The following is a 13669-nucleotide window of genomic DNA, read 5'->3' as shown; positions in this document are numbered from 1 at the left end:
CCTTTATCTCTGGGAATCATAGTTTCCTCATCTATAAAATGATAATGTTTTTTTCTTTCATTTTTGAAGAAGACCATGATAAGTACATTATTTGGATTTGAATGAGGAGTTGCTATACTAAATCACCAATCTCATTTTCTCCTCCAGAGCCATTTGAATCCAGTGGCTAGATATGGATCAAGATAATTGGAGATGGCCCTGGAAGTGAGGCAAACAGGGTAAAGTGACTTGCCCAAGATCACTCAGCTAGTAACAGTCAAGTGTCTGAAGTCAGATTCAAACTCCCATCCTCCTGACTCCAAGGCCAGTGCTCTATCCCCTGTGCCACCTGTCTGTCCCTCTGTAAAAAAAGCTAGAGAAGGAATCTTTGCCAGGTATCTGCCAAGAAATCCCCACAGTCGCAAAGAGTCTGAAATAACTTGAATACATTCATATGAGCTACTGCTTTTAAGAAACTTCTTAAAATTGAAACTTTTTCTTTCAATTTATATATCTAAGTCCTTCCCATTTCTTCACATTTAGATGATGAATAATAATACATTTAAAAACTCCCAAAGACAGATTGCTTTGGGGACAATAAGAGGAAGGAGAAACATTTGAATTCTCCTTCTTCAATGAACTAGGAAAGGATAATATCCTAGGTCAGAAGCAACAACTATTAGAAATGGAAAGGATATGATTCCTCTATCTTGCACCTTCATGAAAGAGAAAAAATTTTTTAAAAAAACCATAAGATCCCAGAATTTGGAGACATTTTGGAATGATTATAGGTCAACCCTTACCTAACCCAAAATCTATTCTACAGCTTTCTCTATGAAGAGCTGGAAGAGGTATAATGTTTCAATAAGACATAGTCTCTACCTTTATGGACTCTTCAGGGAATAATATAAAAACACACATTATAACTATATAAACATATTTGAGAACAACAAAACCAGATGCTCTGTGAGATCTAAGGAATGTGACATCATCACGGGTTGAGGGTACTCAGGAAAGGTTTTCATGCAGGAAGTGCTATCTGAGTTAGAATTTAAAGGCTAGTAGAAATTTAATTTGGGGCAAATGGATAAGATGCTTGGCCCTGGAATTCTGAAGACATCTTCCTGAATCCCGATCTGGTTTTGAACACCTACTAATTCTTAGTTAAATGATTTACAAGTCATTTAACCCATCTGTAAAATGAGCTGTAGAAAAAAATTGCAAACCACTCCAATATCTTTGCCAGATCTATTCAGGACTTCTTGTGAGTGAATAGTATCTATTATAGATTATAAGCATCTCAGATCCAAAAAGGCTGGAAAAGTAACATGAAGGTAAGGAAGACTGTATCAGTGTAGACTAGTGTTCTCATTTTAAATCTAAATGGTAACTATCATATCTACATTTGATAAAACCTTAACATCCTCATAGAAATTCCTTCTACTGATTACTGATACATTACAGTAATACAAAAAGATGAAAAGATGAAGGTCAATAATTTTTTTTAAAATAGGATCACAAAGTCAGACAAAAACTAAAATGACTGAACAACATCAATAGAAATTCAATGGTGGTGTTTAGGAGGCGCAGTGCATAAAGCACTGGCCCTGGAGTCAGGAGTAACTGAGTTCAAATCCAGACTCAGACATTTAATAATTACTTAGCTGTGTGGCCTTGGGCAAGCCACTTAACCCCATTGCCTTGCAAAAACCTTTAAAAAAAGAAAGGAATTCAATGGGTAAAACAGGGAAAGGTTAATCCCACAATCCAATAAGATTAATGTGAGGAAGAAGAGGACAAAGTATGCTGTGCAGGACTCTCAGTTCCACAGAAGTCTATAGGCAAAACTTATTTCCCTGAAGTCTGACAAGTCATATTATACTTTCAAAAAAAACAGTCACTTTCTAAACACAAATTTTGTACCACTTTTTAAAATGTTTATGACATTTTTTATTTATCTATTGACTTTTTAAACTTGTGGCTATTCAATTTCCTTCAGAGAACAAATATATCTTTCTAGAACAAAGATTTGTGAAAATAAATTAGAACTTTTCTAGGCACTTTTGAATTTTTTGAAATGGAAGTGATAACCATGATTATCTCTAAATACTAAAGTTAGAAAACCACTAGAACCTGCCATTCTCTTCCCTCAATTTTACTTTAATGGATAGCAGAAATATATGTAAAATACTCAAAAATACTTTTCACTTACATAGTCACTTACCCAGTATAGGCAAAATCAAAAATCTTTTGAAGTGAAAAATCAATTTCCTTCCCTTTGTCAAATTCCAGAAAGACAAAGAGCCAACTAATGTTGATCCTTTGTGAAAATTTTGAGTTTTATATTAGCAATCAATCAATAAGCTTTTACTGAGCACTAAGTGCTAGGCACATTACTAGGAATAAGGACACATATAAAACTGTTCTCAAGAATTTACATTCTAGTGGAAATAAACATGGATAAACATCACAGATGGGAACACATTAGCATGAGGTGAGGTGGGGGAAGGGTCTGGGAACTCTCTTTTTCAAGGAGAAAAATTCTCTTACCCTATTCTGATAAATGAATCAACAAGTACTTACTCATCTGCTATGTGCCCAGCAAAGTATTAGATACTAAGAATACAAAGAACTTCCCTCAAGAGAACTTTCATTTTGTTGAGGAAAAATCATGGATACTTACTTAAGGTAAATATTAATATGTAGATATAGATAAAGATGATATACATATAGATAAAGCAAACACAACGTAGGGGGCAGTTAGGTTGCTCAGTAGATAGAGAGCTGAACCTGGAATCAGAAAGAGTTCAAATCTGACCTCAGAACTTATTAGTTGTGTGATCCTGGGTAAATCACTTATTCTTTGTTTTCTTAATCCACTAGAGAAGAAAATGGGAAACCACTCAGTATTTTTGCTAAGAAAATCTCGTGAACAGCTTGGTCTATGGAATTATAATGAGAAAGACATGGTTAAATGAATGAACAACAATAACAACAAAGACAAGGTAATTTGTGAGGAGAGAAGCATTAGGAGGTAGCAGTGATTAGAAGGGTTCATGTAGTGACTCTGGAGCTGAACTTTGTAGAAAACTAAAGATTCTAAAAGATAGAAATAAGAATGCATACATACTAGATATCAAAGACAATCTGTACAAAAACATGAAGATAGGAAATGTGTTATTAGGTATGAAGAATAATTAAAAAGGATTTTTCTGCTAGAATGCAATCTGTGAAGAGGAATAAGATGTAATAAGTTCAAAAAAGTGGAGTGTAGTGACACTGTGAAATTTGAAATAACAAAACAGAAAAGTTTGTATTTTATACTAATTCTAATGGGAAACCATGTGAGTTTTTGTAGTAGGGAGTGACATGATCAAGTGTTTTTTAGGAATATCTTTTTGAAAATTATGTGGTCTATGAATTAGAGAAAGGAGAGCCTCAAAGCAGGGAGATCACCAAGGAGGCAATAGTGATAATCCTAGAGAGAAGTGATGAGGGCCTGAACTAATATGATGCCTAACTGATAAAAGAGAAAGGACAGTTCATACCCTTTTAGCCAACAATTTCAATGCCAGGAAATGCATCCCAAGGAGGTTAATGACAGAAATTAGGGTCTTTCATATTCCCTGATATTCATAATAGCATGCTTTGTGGAAACAGAAGGAAAACTGAAAAACAAGTAGGTAGATTCACTATAGAGGGACTGTCCAAATTATGGTATATAAACATAATTGAATATAGGTTTGTTATAACAAATGAGAAGAATGCAGAATTTTTTAAACAAGAAAACTTTTATGAATAGATATATATCAAAGAAAGAAGCAAAGGGTTGACCTATAAGAAGCAAACACACACCCAAACAAAATGACTTAAATTATGTAAATTTTTTAAAAAACTCTAAAAGGCAACTGGATTGAAATTAATGGTGATGATCATATTCCCCTCCTCTCAAAATAGAAATAGAAGCTCATAAGTATTAACTTGCCTAAAATCACCAGAAGTAGTTACTTTGTCAGTCCATTTTACTTGATGGTTTTTCTTTGTTGTTAGGGAAGGTTCGGTGGAGAAGAATATGGTAAAAAGTGATATGTTAAAGGCATTAATAAAATAGACATACAAAAGAATATATGAAAGAAGCACAAATTATTCCAATGAAGATAAAAATCACAGAATCAGTGCCATAAGAGTTGAGAAAACACTATAAAAGGATTAATGTGGCTAGATGGAAAACCCATTGACAGATTTTTAAAATACATGTAAAAAAAAGAAATAGGGCAAATAGGTGACACAGTGGAAAGAAGACTGGGTTTGGGATCAGGAAAAATTATCTATATGAGTTCAAATCCAAGCTCAGAAATTAATTAGCTGAATGGCCCTGGGCAAGTCACTTAACCCTATATGCCTCAATTTCTCATCTGAAAAGTGAGCTGCAGAAGGAAATGGAAAACCATTTAAATATCTTTGCCAAGAAATTACCAAAATTGGATCACAGAGTCAGATACAACTAAAACAATGTAACAACAAAAAAAAGAAAGAAAAGAAAAGGCAGGTAATAGATGAATACAAAATCACAGCATCGTCCAAGAATGACTTGAGAAAAGTAATGAATAAAAAGATCAGAAAAAGAAATGGATTTTATTTTTGCTTTTTAAGTTAACAAAAGAAGAAACAAGAATAGGATAACCTAGGATTAATTGTTATTAGTGATGGAATGAATTTTAGTGCAAATTGTTCATTTTACAGATTGAGAAACTGAAACTCACGGAGGTAAAGTGTATTATTCATATCTTAAAGGTTGTGAGTTTCAAAGTCACAATTAAATTCATATTCACTGACCCCAGCTTCTTTCTAAAATATGTTGTTTTTTTATTCTTTTTAAAAGTTATGCGTATACAATAGAGATTTGAAGTTCAAATGCAGTCTTTTCCCTCTTCCATCTTGCATTTCAATATTTTTGAATTCATTAAGTTCGTATATTTTATATTCATTAAATTTAGAATAAAAAACAATCAAAAATAGAATGTTGAACATGACTGGAGCCAATTAGATTCTGTATGTGATGAATTCCCTGAGGACTCCAGGATCTAGAATTCTTTTTACTAAGTCACAATGAGGTTATCAAGGGTTTCAAATGGATCAACAGAAACTGCTTTCCAAGCACATGGACAATATACAAGGTTCAGATGATTTCAAGCTAAAAGGGATCTTTGATTCCAAATCCAAGACTTCCTATTAATCATATGATGATGGTAGAAAATGTACTACTTTAAATTTATTTTGCTACTATTTTCTCTTCCAAGAAGAATCATTTTATACTAAAAAGTCTGTAACAAAGCCAGAAGTGCAAATACAAGTAAAATGAAGCAACAGAGCATGTATTTGCTTCCAAAGAATTCAAATTTTGACAAACTACATCATAGAGAACTGAAAGAATATATGTATACATATATATATATATGTATATATATATATATATATGATAGCTGAGCCTCAGTTGGTTATCTCTTGGAACATGGGAAAGATTGTAAATTGAATTTTTTAAAAAAGGCAATTTAACTCAATGTTTAAGGAATTGTGGAATAAGCACATTAATATATTGTTGGTAGAACATTTTGAAAAAAATAGTTGGAATTAAGCAAATACAGTGATTAATCACGTGCTCATGTTCTGATAAATATTTGTTCCTTTGACATCCCACCATTCAAAAGTCAGAGGGAAAGTAAAGATAGAAAATGTAGTAAATGACTATAATTTCTTTTCTCTTTTATTGTTTTTTATATATAAATAACAAGTAAGAAAAGGGGAGCATGGGATGGCTAGGTGGCACAATGGATAAAATACTGGCCCTGGAGTCAGGAGTACCTGAGTTCAAATCCAGTCTCAGATACTTAATAATTACCTAGCTGTGTGGCCTTTGGCAAGCCACTTAACCCCATTGCCTTGCAAAACCCTAAAAAATAAAGAAAAAAAGGGGGGAGCATATTATGGAAGAAATGAAGAAGGTAGAGGAAATCATTATTTCTCCTAACAGAAGTGTGTGTGTGTGTGTGTGTGTGTGTGTGTGTGTGTGTGTGTGTGTAAATAAAAGCACAAACAGTGGACAACTCATGAGCCTTGCTTTTATAAACTTGAAAAAGAAAACCCCAGCAGAGGATGGGGAGGAGAGAGAGAGAGAGAGAGAGAGAGAGAGAGAGAGAGAGAGAGAGAGAGAGAGAGAGAAATTTAATAGGAAAATAGGGAGAGTTGAAGTGAAGTAATTGTGAAAAAGGATAAACTTTCAGAGAAAAGGGTTACAGGAAAAGCCAATCTTAACTATGGAAGGCAAATCACAAAAGGAAATGGTTCTAAAATGAGAGATAGTAAGTGTAACAAACATGCAATCTAATATGGTCTAGGTGATGAGAGAAGAGAAAGAAAAATAGCCTCAAATTAATACAATTATATAGTATTATTTTTCATTATCTCTGTCTTTCTTTCCTCACATTCTTTTTTCCTTGTTAAAAGGGAGTAAGGGAGAAGAAAAAAAAGAAAAATTATAATAGAATATAATTTAAGGAAGAATGTTGTTAATTAAAATTATGAATGTAAGCACATGAAGTTACCCATAAAATGGATGAAGATAGTTGATTAGAACCCAGAATCTATCAATATGTTGTTGACATGAAATATGTTTGAAACAGAAAAGTATACCTAGAGATAAAATGAAGGACTCGAACAAATTTATTTTTCAAGTGAATTCATACCCCCCCAAAAAAATGTAACAAGGAAATGGTACAAAAACTGACCATGTAATAAGGTATAAAAATAAATAAGTACATAAAATTAAATTATTAAGCATAAAATTTACTGATTACAACAAAAAATTGTAACTAATAAGTACTTGAAAGAAGGATTCAAATGAATGAAAGTAATAGGGTTAAAGAATAAATTTTTAAAATAATTTTATTAAATAAAAACATTAATTCAATATATCAAAACTGAGTTTATAGCTAAATAGTCCTTAGATGTTGTAATTTATCACATGAAATGTAGCATATTACATGATATATATATTTAGATATATTTAATCAACAGAACAGAGGAAGAGTAGAACAATGAATTAAACTTGCAATTTAAAAACTAGAAAAACATAATCAAAAGAAATACAAAAATAAAAATTGTGACCATCAAAGAAGAGATAAACAAAGTTGAGATATAAAAAAGAAATAAATTGATAAATAAAACTAGCAGCTATTTATAAAAGTAATATAAATAAGTTAACATTAGTTATTTTAACTTTTAAAAGAAAGAGGAAAACCAAAGTGCCAAAATCAAAAAGTAAAATTCACAATACATGAAGAAGAAATAAAGAAACTCTTGTACTCATTTTTATACCTACCAAATGGATTATTTAAATGAAGTGTGTGGTTAGTAACAAAAATATAAGAATATTTTACTAAAAAACTAAAAAGGAAAGAAGGAAAATAATAGATGAATATCTCAAATGAATATCAATACAAAAGTATCAAATAATATGTTAATAAAGGGGCATACAGAAGTATATTATACACTACGAACACAGTGAATTTATACCAGTAATAGACTAGGTTGAACATTAGTAAAATCACAAATATGATAGATCATCTTTAATAACAAAAACAATAAGTATCACATTTTGTTATCAATATATGAGAAAATAATTTTACTAAATTAGAATACTTGTTATGGCTGTTCAATTGAAATATATATATATATATATATATCTTTTCTTAATTTGATAAACATTATCTAAACTAAAAACTATTATTATCTGTATTGGAAAAATACTAGTAGTCTTCCTGAACAAGGAACAGGGATTAAGCAAGGATATTCATTTTTACAACTATTATTTGAAGTACTAAAAATGCTAACTATTTTAATAATATAAGACAAAGAAATTCAGGGAATAAATATAGATAAAAAATAGACTATTACTATTCCATTTGATATATTTTACTTGTAAACCCTAGAGATTCAACTAAAAGCTTATTTAAAATAATTCATTGCTTTCGTAAAGTCACAGAATATAAAATAAACTCATTGATACTATTATTCTCTTCATAGATTACCCAGAAAACATGAATAGATTTCCATTATAAAAAACAAATAATATGTAAAATATCTTGGAGCTCAACATTTCAAGCAAGATATACCTGGGAATTAATATGACTATAATTAGAAAACAATCTTTTCAGGAATATAAAAAAGAAAATAATTAGACATAAATTGACCGTGTGTACCATGTTAATACATTAAAATTTAGATTATTTCCCAAATTAATTCATAGATTTAGTGAAATGTCAATTTAACTACCAAAGGTATACTTCATAGAACTAGACAGAAATTTTTAATAATCATGAGGAATAAAAATGTCAAGAACATCAAAGAAAATAATGAAAAAAATATTGATAGGAATCTAGAACATTTCTCTTACTATACAGGAGCAATCATCAAAATTATTTGGCACTCATTTATAAAATAGAAAAACATCATTAGAAAAGCTTAGATCAGCAAGACCTAGAAGCATTTGGATATTGTTGTTACTAATCCTTTTTTAATATAATAAGATAAGATTAAAAATCTTGACTACTATAGATTCCCATGTCAAAAATATGGACAGGTATTGAGAGACTTGAGGATTAGAACAACACATTTCACCATATACCACAATAAGCTCTAAAGACAAATGGTCATACCACACACACACAAATTAGAGAAGGGAAGGATATTTTTTTATAATTATCACAGAATACTTCTTAATCAAACATGGGGTAGAAATTATCATAAAAATAAAATAATTTTATTATATAAAATTGAACAATTTTGTAAAATTTTTGTAAAATTTTGTAAAATAAATGTAGTCAGAATTTTTTTTAAAAAATTGGTTCACTGGAGAAAAAAATCTTTGCATCAAATTTTTTTCTTAGATAAAGATCTGGCATCCAAGTTATATAGAGAATTGGTCCAAATACTTTAGAACAAAAGCCATTCCCCAATAGATGAATGATCAATAAATATGAGTAAGCAATTCCTAGAAGAAGAAAGAAAACTATGACTGACCAACCATATGAAAAAATACTTCAAGTCCCTAATGATAAGACATTAAAATTATAATAACTCTTTGGTTTGTGTCATAATCATTATACTGACAAAGTAGAAAGAAAAGAAAGGAAAATGTCCATTTTTAGATGACCACTTACAGAACATAAGCAATGATATATTTTGGTGGTGCAGCAAATTAGACCTACCATTATGGAGATATTTGGAACTACACAGATTTTGCCTTAGTAATTTCATTACTAAGCTTATACTCTCAAAGAAATCAAAGACAGAAAGATAAAAAATTTCAGAAATATTTCAGCAGAATTTTTGTTTTAGCAAAGAAGTAGTCACAAAATAGCCAACCAATTTTGTGAATGCTGAAAATGATATGAATTCAATATATTATTGTGCCATAAGTAATTATGAAAAGGATTGATTCAGAGGAAAGACTTTTGGAAAGACTTTCATAAACTGATTTAGAATAAAATGAGCAGAACCTAAGGAAAAGCATACAATTAAAATAATGTAAAGGAAAAAACTTTGAAAGACTTCAAAATTCTTATCTGTGACTATTCATGACTTCAGAAGACTGAGGATGAAATGTGCCTCCTTTCTTTTGGCAAAGGGGTAACTGGTGAGATGCTAAATAAGACCAATATTGCCAAATACAGCTAATGAGATGATTTTTTTTCTTTGCCCCACCTTATTATTCATTACAAAGAAAGGAGTCTTGGGATAGGAAGCAGAAGAAAAAACAAAAAAGTGATTGGGGTGCAAAATAATAGAAATGTACCAATGAAGAAATAAAAATACATAGAAGAAAAGAGAACAATCTTCAGAAGTAGGTAAGGACAAACAGGAAAGTTTATTTACACTCTTATTAAACTTAATATCCATTTCTTTTTGAAAAAATATACCTTACAGAAATTCAATTTCATATACAGCTCTCTAATATGTTCTTACTTATATATTAAAATGTTCATAGTTATTGAATTCATAATAAAATACAAAATTAAACCTAACATAAATGTCCACTTACATTCAAGGGATAAGAGCCCTTTGAAAAACAAGTTTCTGAAGCACTCTGTATCTGACTTTGCTTGGAGGCTGAAAAGTCACTGATGATATTATTTGGCAATTTATTTATCCGTAATTGATTCTACCTATTGTGCATAAATTAAGATCCTGTAGCTATTAGAGAAGGGAAGATAAATTGAGTGTGGGGCAATATAAATGGGGGTAAAGTCATGATTTGGTGAGAAAGTCTGGAAAATGAGTATTCATTTAGCAGCAAGCTACCCAATCTAGTTATTTTTCTTTCTCTGATATGCAGTATAAAGACAAAGAAAGAACTAATTCAAAGAGCAAGGAGATGAAAAAAGCTAAGTTAAAACCTTCCTTGCAGTTAGCTCAAAGAGCTGAATCATGGTTTATCCAGAGACTTATGGCAAACATTAAGAGAAATTGGACAATCACTGATAGACTATGGAGCACTTTGAAACTGAGTCAGTATGATAATTAAGGACAAACCACTGAGAAGGTCTTTGACTCAGAGTGAACTCTCAGAAAGTTAACAAAGAAGCAGTTTGAGACAGACAAGAAAGTGATAAAATCGTATCTAGATCTTTTTCAAAATAAATCCTACTGAAATAGTCATTTTCTTTACTAATTATAGTTATTTAGGGTTAGCTGCTGATAGGTTTTGGTTTTTTTTTTAATAATCAAAACATGTAGAGAAAACTTTTCCAATTTCTTATCTTCCCTAAGTATATTTATGACTTTTGTCTTACTACCTGGACAGTGGAATTGAGACTCAATTCAGGTGTAAATCAGCCTAAATTATACGTCTAGTTTTGGTTTTCTTATTTTTTAGAAAATACATAAGTCCCTCTTGGAAGCTGAAATAGAAATAAAGTCATGAATGTGACAATAAATATCATAGGCTCTATCCTTTAAGCTCATTCTATATCATTTTATGAAATGTGGAGGCAAAACTTGATAACTTTAGTTTTTGGGTTTTTTTAATAGTTATCAAAATAATTTTATTTATTGGGGAAAGGAAATCAAGGTTAAGTGACATGCCTTATGGGTCACATAACTAAACATTTTAGTTTGAAAGCACTGGTTAGTATCCTATAGGACTCTCTTGATGCAAAACTGACTAGTTGATGGACTATTCTGATGTCTTTCCAGGTGATGATGTTAAGCTGACTAGTTAATGTTTGGATGTATCACTTCCAGAATATTTTAGCCATTTTGTATCTTAGACTAGAATTTAATTAAAAGATTAAGATCAATTAATCAACAAGCATTTATTAAGCATCACATTAAGGCACCATATTAAAGAATAGTTCTTACCATCAAGGAATTTATATTCTGTCCCTATATTCCATAACTTTGACTCCAGGAATTGCTCAGAAGTCTCTTCTGGATTATCCTACCAACAATAAGAGAATGTGATAAATTCAATACTCACAACTGTATTCCAGATAAATTGACTCTGAAGCTCGGGAATAGTTTCTGACTTAGAAGTTCGTGGTAGGAGTGGGACAATCTAAGTTTCTATTGAAGTTCCAATTATCATATTTGAGGATCTAAAATATATCCTGAGGCCAACAGACTGAGTATCAGATGGTTTCTGTATAAGAGATGAACCTTTGCTCTTTGCAGAAGGTCTTATCATCACAGACTTCATTGTACCAATAGTTGATCTCCAACCAACAGGAAGGTAGCAAGTATAGTCACAGTACACAGACATTTAAAAGAAGGCAGAACACAGTCACAAAACATTGTTTCTTTGACTACTATTCTAAGAAGTGGCACCCCAAGGGGGCACACAGAGAAATACCTATGCCAATGAAAGTTCTGGAGAATCCAAAAATTAATATTTTGAATACCAGAACTGAGAGACCATGTGAATGATTAATTAATGAAGTTCTTCCATGTCCTTTGTCTGAACTGAACAAAAATAGTAAAACAAGTTAGGAATATGGTGACCTTGTAGTAAAACACTTGTATAATTGGGAACCTAGTCATTTCCCAAGAAGGAGGGGAGTCTTTACTGGGAACTTGGCCAATCTTGTAAGCATGCCCCCTTTTCCTTAATTACCTGGAGCATGGATATTCATCCTGAAACTTGGTCATGTGACAATGATGTGACATGGAAGGCAAAAGGCATAGCAACTTTCAGATTGCACTTAGAGACATAGAGTTCAAGATAAGGAAGATGATTGTCATAATACTCTGCTTTGTTGAAACGACATCTGGAGTATTGTGGTCAGTTTGGGGCAAACCATTTTTTGAAGAATATTGATTATCAGGAAAACATCCAATGGAGAAAGAGCAAGATGGTGAAATACTTTTAGATAAGGTCTCAGGGGAATCAGATGAAAGGAACTGAAGGCATCTAATTTGGAGGAAATAAAGTTTGGGTTGGGGAAGGTATAAAACATGACAGTCATCCTTAAGTATTTTGAATAATTATAATGTGGAAGAGGTGCTACATAAGGTATCCCCAAAATCATAGTGCCGGTATCCCAGGTTTCATGGATTAAAACAACACCAACTCTTTTGGGATGCCCTATGTGACTCTGCTTGGCCTCAGAAGGAAAAACTAAGGGCAATAGATTGAAATTTCAGAGATTGAAGCTTGATGTGAGAAGAAACCTCATACTGTTATTCAAAAATGTATGGGCTGCTTGAAAGGTTGTGAGTTCCTGTTCACTAGAGACCTTCAGGAGTAGAGTTGGATGAACATTTCCTGATTCATGTAACAGAAGGAACTTTTGTTCAAGTGCAGTTGGAGAACCCTTCTATATAAGAATAAGGGATACATCTAACCTAGCTAATTCAAGTTTAAATTCACATGGAGAATTTTTGGTTTGTCAGTTTCTCACTTTGGTGGAATAGATAAAATAAGAGCTCATTTTCTCAGTTGTGTCAAAGGGATGATTAGTGTCCACTGCTTGCCTCTCTATACAAGCATGAAGGATGATTGGCAGGGAGTTCAGAAACTGTCTCCAAGTCAACCTCAGGTAATATATTCCATGAAATTTAACTGGAACAATGGATGGTTAACTGAGCTTGGCAACAGTCCTTTCTCCAAACTTCTTCAGAATTTTTATAGGAAGTCCATGACATTGAACATATGCATGGATAGTTATGTTTTATTCATTCAATAAGAATTAATAAACCCAAAGTATACATATTAGCTGACATGTGGCAAATGTTGAACTGTTGTCCCACTAGTTTTAATTTGCTTGTGCAAGTTAAGAGGCTTATTCACATTTTTTTAATTTATTTTCAAAATCTTGTGAGCATTGACACTGAAATGGACCTTCTCCTGTATAAGGTTGTTTTTTTAACACTTCTCTTTCTTGGTTCTCCTATTTCTTCCTTAGTCTCCTTTTCTGTTTGTAACTCATGTCTTATTCCCTCACTGTGACTATCCCTAAAGACCCTATCATAAACTCTGCTTTTTTCCTTCCATATGATTTTATTTGGCAATCTCATCAACTCCAATAGGTTCAATTATCATTTCTATGCAGTTAATTGTCAATAACAACTGTTCAAGTCATCCCTGCTTAATAAATGCTCCTTTCTAAAAAATTAACTCTGAATGCCAATTGAT

At 31.7% G+C, this 13669-nt stretch overlaps 1 long non-coding RNA gene across 2 annotated transcripts in view; it reads right to left on the bottom strand.

Moving 5' to 3' along the window:
- Positions 1-13669, bottom strand: part of LOC141487661 (uncharacterized) — a 95275-nt gene that overhangs the window by 26819 nt on the left and 54787 nt on the right. Inside the window, exon 6 of one of the 2 annotated variants that reach the window (XR_012468489.1) lies at positions 11398-11476. The exons of the other annotated variant lie outside the window; for it this stretch is intronic. This is a non-coding gene — a long non-coding RNA (uncharacterized LOC141487661). The remainder of the gene's footprint in view (positions 1-11397; positions 11477-13669) is intronic. 2 annotated transcript variants of the gene reach the window in all.

Source organism: Macrotis lagotis, chromosome 5, assembly GCF_037893015.1.
Source record: "Macrotis lagotis isolate mMagLag1 chromosome 5, bilby.v1.9.chrom.fasta, whole genome shotgun sequence".
In the NCBI taxonomy this organism is placed as follows: domain Eukaryota; kingdom Metazoa; phylum Chordata; class Mammalia; order Peramelemorphia; family Peramelidae; genus Macrotis; species Macrotis lagotis.
This window is presented reverse-complemented; position numbering and strand designations above follow the sequence as displayed.